This window comes from Aedes aegypti, unplaced genomic scaffold, assembly GCF_002204515.2.
Source record: "Aedes aegypti strain LVP_AGWG unplaced genomic scaffold, AaegL5.0 Primary Assembly AGWG_AaegL5_hic_scaff_1331_PBJ_arrow, whole genome shotgun sequence".
NCBI classification, from domain to species: Eukaryota; Metazoa; Arthropoda; class Insecta; order Diptera; family Culicidae; genus Aedes; species Aedes aegypti.
In genome coordinates this window covers 11,557-20,259 of record NW_018734763.1, presented here as the reverse complement: position 1 = coordinate 20,259, position 8,703 = coordinate 11,557, and the positions used below count along the sequence as shown (strand labels likewise).

Sequence of the window (8,703 nt, the reverse complement as noted above, 5' to 3'; positions counted from 1 at the left end):
TTCACTAGTAGTTTGGGATGCATTCATGCTCTCCAAAAAAAACTCTCCCACGTGGCTTTCTAAGCATCACCGATGATGTTCCGACATTCTAGGTGGAGCTTGCGGTAATTCTTTAACGCAAACAGCCTGTCCGGATGGTCAAATGGAAGCCTTCGAAGTTGGCGCACTGCTTTTCTGCGGGCTTTCACAGCAGCCTTAGTTTCGTCAGACCACCATCGAAGGGCCTTCCACCAGTGCACTATGGGCCAGAAAACAAAATTTCGCGACAAAATTCCAAACACCTTCAAAATGAACAAAAATGAACCTTAAAGTAATAGAAACTTGAGGAAGCATAAAAATGTCATGTTTGGGATGACTTAGATGCATTTTGAATTGAATAGAGAATATTTATGAGGATTGAGAGTATTTGGGAAAATATGTTAATTAAGGCATTATTAATTCAAATTCGCTCATATATCATTTTATAAAATATATAGTACATTTTCAAAGATATGTTTCAAACATTTTAAAGTATTTTGAAGATACACTGTTAAGTTTCTCAGAAAAGTGTCATGCAAAATGTGATCATAGTTATCATAGTTGTTTGGAATGCATTGGCAACTGTTTATTTGATGTATTTATTGGTCTACATTTGCATTGAATACACTATTAAAATTTTATAACGCAATATTGTTACTGTGCATTACCTATGGAAAAGCCTTACAATCATCAGAAAGTTATATAGATATGGTCCAAAATGGAACAAGATATGAATCACATATTTGTATATGATATGCTGTTTTAAAATGTGACACTTCAATTTGTTTGAAGCGTGATTTGAATTGAATCACTTTAGAAACATTATTGTCAGAAATATTTAAGCTGTAATGGAGGCCTAACTTGATATGTTAAAACATCAGAACATCTGGTTAACCCAAGCTTTTGAAATCCATTATATGGTTACGTGGAGCAAGCTTTATATAAGAAACGTGAATTGTTGTCCAGATCTCGTATTAAATTGATTTTAAATTCAAATAAATCAAGTAGAATTAAAAATCTTCATTTCTTTTCGCCGGAATAAGATGATTGTTTTATGTACAAATGAATAGTTCATCTGATTAAACTAGTAACATTCTCCCGACAACATTACGCTTAAATAGTCGCTTAAGTTTCTGGCAGGAATTTGAAAGGATTCAAACGATTTTTTTTGGCGTTCTTCGTTGATGGCCATTGACCTGGCCATTTGGTGCTGTCTTTTTATTTTTATTTTCTTTCAATCGTTCATACTGTATTTTTTTGATATTTCAACGTAGTTTAGGAAGATAGTACAGGAGGTTGCCTAATTATTTTATAATCTATAAGGGAAAATCAATTCACTCTATGTGAACCATCAAACTTAGAAACGGGCAAATTTTCGATGTTTCTTCTTATTTTTTTTATAAATTTTGCAAAATATTATACCAATGATTTAATCCTGGTTGAAAAATAACCAACAGAGTTTGATATTTTTCAGAAAATTTCTACTAAATGTCTATATTAAATTGAAGCCAGTTCGATTTGAACAAAAAAACATAGACACATAACAATCTCAGCCGTTTCATATTTCTTCAAAAATCTGTTTTATTTTAAATAAATCTTCGAGCTGTTATTTTTACATGAATGTTGTCCAGAAACCAAGCAAACCTCAAACAGATTCCTCTGTTGTGGTCTTATCATATCGTACAAATCATGGCCTCGGAGAAAATTAGCAAAATTATTAATTTTTGTAATTTTTCAACCGACTCAACCCAGATTTCTGGATGTCACCTAGCTTATGAATGGAAACTAGCTCAAAAGTAGTGGATTATGATTGCTCTAGTTATTTTATACCAACCAAACTTATTTAATTTGGGATTGTATGAACAGCATCGAAGTTAAAAATATGGGTTTAAAAAATCGACTTAAACCGATGTATCTCGGCCATCCGCAAATATATGCAAAAACTTTTGGTAGCACATGAAAGACTGGAGTCTAGGCTTCCACCTCATACTGGTTGCAAGCCGAATACGGTGGAATACCTTAACTTTCAAGGTGAAATAGTAAAAATATAGTGAATATTACTGATTCATTGTAAAATCAATGCTAAAATTTAAAATGAACTTTATTTTTATACCAGACATGTAAAATGCACTTAATTTGCTTTCCAAAAATGTGCTCACAATAATTTTTCTAGCCATTTTTCCCCTCGAACCAAATTCTCTTAAGATAGGATGAAATTTAAGTTTTACAGTTTAGACAATATTGAGCCCCATAAAGTGCAATGAAATAATGTAATTAATCAAATAAGATAGTTGGTATACAATCACACATGTTCCCAATAATAAAAAAAATCATTTCAATAATTAATTTTATTGAATAAAGATTTTTGGACTTTTGTCGCGAAATTTTTATTTCTGGCCCAAAGTGCAGTGTTTGCTGCTTGTGCGTGGAATAGTGGCGTTGGCGGATTCAACTATGGTTGAAATGAAGTCACCCATGTTTTCAGGAGGACTGTTGCTAAGGGCGGAACGGATCAGCTGATCGTACTCAGCCCAATCGGCTTTCTCGTACTTTCATCTAGGTCTTCGCGTGTTCTTTGGAAAATAACCAGGCGTTGCAGAATTCGCTCTCATTTGAGAATGAAGCACGATCAAAGCAAGCAAAGAAAAACATCCCATCTGTTGCGGTCCACGATCGTCATTGTATCGCAAGGTGTAACAAGTCTGATAAATGGAAGCAGCGAGCGAGAGCCCCAACGAGAGAGCGATGATAAAATCCATTTTTCTCGCTTGTTTACCGTTGGGGATAGGTGTTTTTCTTTACTGGCACGATAAACAATCCACGAACTTCCAATAACAACAGTGTCCCCCAGGCTTGGAGCATGTTTAGAGGGGTTTTATCATGCACTACTATCCCCCCAATCTGATCAAACTTGTAGCAGTATACGATAAACAGTCTCTCATAATGTGCAGCATGTTATGATAGTTACAGAGAGCGATACGTGAGAGATTCTCTCAATTTTCTCAGGATTCAATCCCTGAAAATAACCATTGAAAAAAGTTGGTGAACCATCGTGCAGAATCAACATGTTTTCCTCTTCTAAGGCGTCAATTAAGTTGGTGTCGCGCGTATCGGCCTTGGGGGAGCCCCAAACCGAATGGTGACTGTTGAGATCACCAAGAAAGATTCGAGGTTCAGGGAGGGCCTGAAGATTTTGAATTTTACCACACGGTAGATAAGGACAGGCTTCGGACACCGACGGGGAACCTAGTATCTGTATTCCAACTATACGAAGGTCGGAAGGTCGGAAGGTAGATCAAGAATTTTGTGAGGAATTCCTTTGCGAATTCCAATTGCCGCAGAGTGTCTTTGATTTGCTAATCGTTTGACAGTCAAGGAATATTGGCCGCCGAGTGTGCGACCCATTTCGTCGGCAGATATATTATTCGTTTCTTGAAGGGCTAAGATCCAAGGTTGATTATTCTGGATAATCAATTCCAGATCGCAAAGCCGAGACTTCTTCTTTCTGGCGTTACGTCCCAACTGGGACAGAGCCTGCTTCTCAGCTTAGTGTTCTTATGAGAACTCCACAGTTATTAACTGAGAGCTTACTATGCCGATGACCATTTTTGCATGTGTATATCGTGTGGCAGGTACGAAGATACTCTATGTCCTGGGAATCGAGAAAATTTCCTACCGAAAAGATCCTCGACCAGCGGGGATTCGAACCCACTACCCTCAGCTTGGTCATGCTGAATAGCTGCGCGTTTACCGCTACGGCTATCTGGGCCCCCAAAGCCGAGACCTGTAGCCATTTAAAATTAATTGCAGAATGACATTATGTGATGTAAGAAGAGCAGGAACCGGAAAACTTGAGAGAGTTGGAATCAGTTGAACCGAGGAAAGGGCTGGATACAGACCCCGACAGAGCTCCACCGAGCGTAGGTTCCGATGTGGGACTCACAACTGGCAGAGGTGAAGGAGCTGCATTAGAAAAGCATTTTTGGGAAAAGCCATTGAGAGGACATGAGGTTCTAGTAGCTTGCTCAAACAGAGGCCCACCAAGCGTGGAACGCGGCAAGGAACCAAATACTGCTGGTACTACAGGAGCTGCGGGAAGTCGTTTCCAACAGGACTGCTAGGAAACCTTATAAAGGAGTGCTGCTGTGAATTCAAGAGCGAAGAAGAACTGGGAGACGCGCTAAAAAACTGATTGACATAGGCTGTTGAGGTGGATGAATATTCACCGGGTGAAGGACCGGGAAAGTGTTCGGCTGCTCACAAGATTAGTCTGCTGCTTCCGGCCGTGCAGTTTGGCATTACTACTGAACAGGCAGAATATCTTGAAGGAACATCGTTATGTACAGGAAACGAGTTCCCCGCGGATGGTTTTGAGAACCGAGAGAGATCGGAATTTGAAACGGGTTGATGTTTGGTTGAAGAAGTCTTCCTAGTAACGGTTCCGGAATTCCCAGGTGAAATCCGCGTTGAACGATTGTAACGAGCTTTGTGTAACAGATCATAAAATATATTGAAAATTGATCACTGTTTCGTTCCCGATACTAGTCGATCGCGTTCATATGAGCCCAGAATGACAAATACACTTGTTGAAACCCTAATGAACATAATTGCAGAAGGTTGTATCTAGATTTAATCTCCTTTTCATAACCCTTACAGTTGTTGAAAGTTAGGCTTAGATCAGCACTCCCGTACAATCACTTACATGCATGCGCCTTGTGCAGCAGCTCGTCCAGCGTCATAGGTTACTATAGTGCGCTTAGTGGCTACCACCAAGCTGTTTTTGAGAAACACTAAGCAATTTTCCTGGACCAAACAGTAAATGATGTATTGTTTCCTTTATGTTTGAGCTGCAAATCCCATATTAGTTTCAATTCAAATGCACCAGCTCATATAACGACCAAATGAGCTGTTTTTTTTTCAGAAAGGCTTCCTCTAGCGCCAAGCAATAATCCTGGGGGTGCCCCGTGGAATCTTACAACTTTATTTATCTCCCATACTAAGCTGGGCCAGTGTACTGTCTAAGCTCCTGGACAATGTACGGACAACAACGGTACAACCATCCAATTCTCGGAGTACCTCTAGAAGCTCACCAGCGGAACCGGCTTTGTGGTAGCCGGCGAACTCAACGCACGTCATACCCTATGGTGAAACCACATCTGCAACAGGAACGGCAACCTCCTTGCCGACCACCAGAGCGTTTTCCTTCGAACCTGGACCTCTCGAGGCCAGTCACCCACCACGACCTGAGTTCCGACCACTATCCGGTGGTATGTGAGCTCGACTGTAGCCCAACACTGCCGCGCCGACTATGAGAGGATTATCATCGAGTCGTCTGGTTGACGCCCGTCCTCCTGAGGATCCAGAGCTTCAAAATTCCGAAGCGATCGAGCACCAGCTCGGCTTGTTCAAGGAGGCCGTGCCACAGAAGACGCCTGTATCCGCTGGGTACCGATGAGGAGACAATTCACCACGATTGACGCCCACACAGCTAATCCAGCAACGCAACACTGTGAGGGGAAATTCCAGCTTAAAGGATGCCCCATGAAGAAGCGCGAACACTCGCTGCTCAACAAGCTGATTGGGGACCGGATGACCACAATCCGGAATCAGCAGTCACCAGCAGTTCATCAACAATTTCTAACAGATGAATGACCACTCACGGCTGTTCTGGAAGGTGGCGCAAATCCTGAAGAAATGGCCAACTGCGATACCTCCACTAAATGACGACGACGGTGGCATTCTGGTATCACCATGTGAAAAGGCAAGCGCTATCGCTGCACAGTGGCCCAAGGCTGGCCGAAACTAAAAAAAAAAAATAAGTTTGCAAATTCCTTCTCGATTTTTTTTTTTTATTTCTTCAGTATTGAATAACAATTCCCCAAAGTTTCAGATCGATCGGTGTATTTACCGTTTTTTCACAGCATGTGACCTGGAGAGATGTCAGCTGAAATTGACCCTTTTGAATTTTTCAAATTTGGTGAAGGTTGCTCTATAGCAATTGCAGTTTCTGTACTAAATCATGACCGAATCTTTCTCAACCGGTCTCATTCGAAAAACATACTTTAGGCTTTATTTTAAGATATTTCGAATCATATTTGACATGTTTGCCATTTGAGAATTGCTTCAGAGCTCCTTTTCAAAGGTAGAGCAAGATATCTGGGAAACGTTCTAAAATGATCATTAACCCCTCAATGTGTGGCAAATATTCCATAGTATTCGATGTACTATGGCTTCATTTGCGCTCTCTTGCGCCAAGAAAAAAATAAACATATTTTTTAGTTACACTGCGAATCAGCTCATTAGGTCATCATACAGTCAACCCTCAATGAGTCGATATTGAAGGGACCATCGACTCATGGAAATATCGAGTCATGTAACAGCAATGCCATACAAAGCTATCTGAAGGGACCATGATAGTAACCATGAAATTTGGTTTCTAGTATGGTTCCATGAGTGGAACATCGACTCATGGAGGTTTAACTGCACTTGTTATATATATTGCCTTTTTTCTATTGTATGCTCTCCAATAGATTCAAAAAACTACCTCGAGCTTGCCCACGATATTTAAATTCAAATTGGCATGGAAATAATTACGTTTCATTTGATTTAAGCTGGATACGAATTTAATTGATTGAATTAAGAAAATGTGCTTTTTTAAACTAATGCTGTCAAATGTACCTCTATGTTATCTCTACAAACATGTTTTGTCAAATATTTAGCATTTTTGAACTTTTTTATTGAGAATTGTACTTTTTGTCCAGCATTTGTATGGGATGCGATCACTGTGCGCTGGCAAGCTTGTTCAAGCGCACAAACTCGGCGCGAACATGGTAAGCCCGCATGAAGCCACGGTACAGAGAACCATCAACCAGCAGGACGAAGTTAACGGCGTCCCGTGCACCGGCCAAGTCACTGAAGACGAAGTTCGCTCGGCGGTGAAGCGAGGAAAGGATATGAAGGCCCCCGGAAACGATGGCATATTCAACCTGGCTTTGAAGAAGCTCTCCGGTAAGGCATTCCGGCTCCTGGCAGCAAGCTTCACGAGATGCTACCAGCTCAACCACTACCCGACCAGGTGGAAGATAGGGAAAGTCATCCCTATTTTGAAACCTGGAAAGGACCCAACTGCCCCACGAGCTACCGGCCCATATCAGTGCTGTCGGCAGTCAGCAAACTCTTAGAGGGGCTCATCCTTCAACGACTGATGGTGCACATCGAAGAGCATCAAACCATTGTCCCGGAACAGTTTAGCTACCGGAGAGGACACTCCACCGTCCACAGGCTGATCCGGGTGGAGAACATCATCCACCAGAACAAGGCACTCTCCAACAACACGGCCATGGTACTCCTGGACGTCAAAAAGGCCTTCGACAACGTCTGGCACGACCGTCGCGACGGGCTTATCCATAAGCTGGTGCAGGCGAACGTCCCAGACTACCTAGCGAGGATGATAAGAAGTTACTTCGCTAACAGATCGTTTCGAGTCCATCTTGCAGGTTCATCATCGGACATCCAAGAGATTGCCGCGGGCGTGCCTCAAGACAGCCTCCTAAGGCCCATCCTGTACAATCTGTTTAACTGGGAAAAGTAAATTTATTAACAACTACCGAAAAGCTAAACATTACATATAATTTGCAATTGGATTAGATGGACAAATTGATGTGAAGATTTGCGAAAAAGTTACACGTCTTCTCAGTGAGAATCGAACTCACGACTCCCCGATCTCTAGTTGGGCGCGTTAACCACTACGCCATGAGAGGAATCTTCACATCAATTTGTCCATCTAATCCAATTGCAAATTATATGTAATGTTTAGCTTTTCGGTAGTTGTTAAACTTCCACTCGGCTGGTTAGCCGTAAACCACGATTCATAATTAAAAACAAGTATGTAAATTTATTGCTGGAAATATGACTCCTGTAATCTAATTAAACTTGTAAGTTTAGAAGTTGACTGCAGATGTTTTCTTGTCTACCCTTGACAAGTACTGGAGAAACATTTCAAAAGGGCACATAAATAAACCAAAAGGGGGTCGTCCGTAAACCACATGATCATTCATGGGTGGGAAGGGGGTAGGGCTCATTCGGGCCATAGACCATTGAACAGATAGCCGTAGCGGTAAACGCGCAGCTATTCAGCAAGACCAAGCTGAGGGTCGTGGGTTCGAATCCCACCGGTCGAGGATCTTTTCGGGTTGGAAATTTTCTCCACTTCCCAGGGCATAGAGTATCTTCGTACCTGCCACACGATATACGCATGCAAAAATGGTCATTGGCATAGTAAGCTCTCAGTTAATAACTGTGGAAGTGCTCATAAGAACACTAAGCCGAGAAGCAGGCTTTGTCCCAGTGGGGACTTAACGCCAGAAAGAAGAAGAACCATTGACCATGCAAATTTGGATTACAGTCGACTCTCCATAACTCGATTTCATGGGACCTTCGACTTATAGAATAAACTGACGCAAAAAATCCCAAAATCAAATTTTCATGTTCTCAATACATATATCATTACTTCTTTAAGAATACAGCATTTTATTTGTTAATAGTATTTTACAAACTATTATTTGAATTTTCTTTTGAAATGCTTGAAAAATCACGTTATTTTTACTAACAATATTTGTTTTTTATTAAAATGTTTTTCAACTTTTATTAGAACTTGCAAGTATTTATTCACCTCCTAACATGAAT

General features: G+C 41.0%; 1 non-coding gene across 1 annotated transcript; it reads right to left on the bottom strand.

Moving 5' to 3' along the window:
- Window positions 1-7,705: 7,705 nt before the first annotated feature.
- On the bottom strand, window positions 7,706-7,778 carry Trnas-aga. The gene has a single exon. It is a non-coding gene; the product is annotated as a tRNA-Ser (tRNA).
- Window positions 7,779-8,703: the final 925 nt, after the last annotated feature.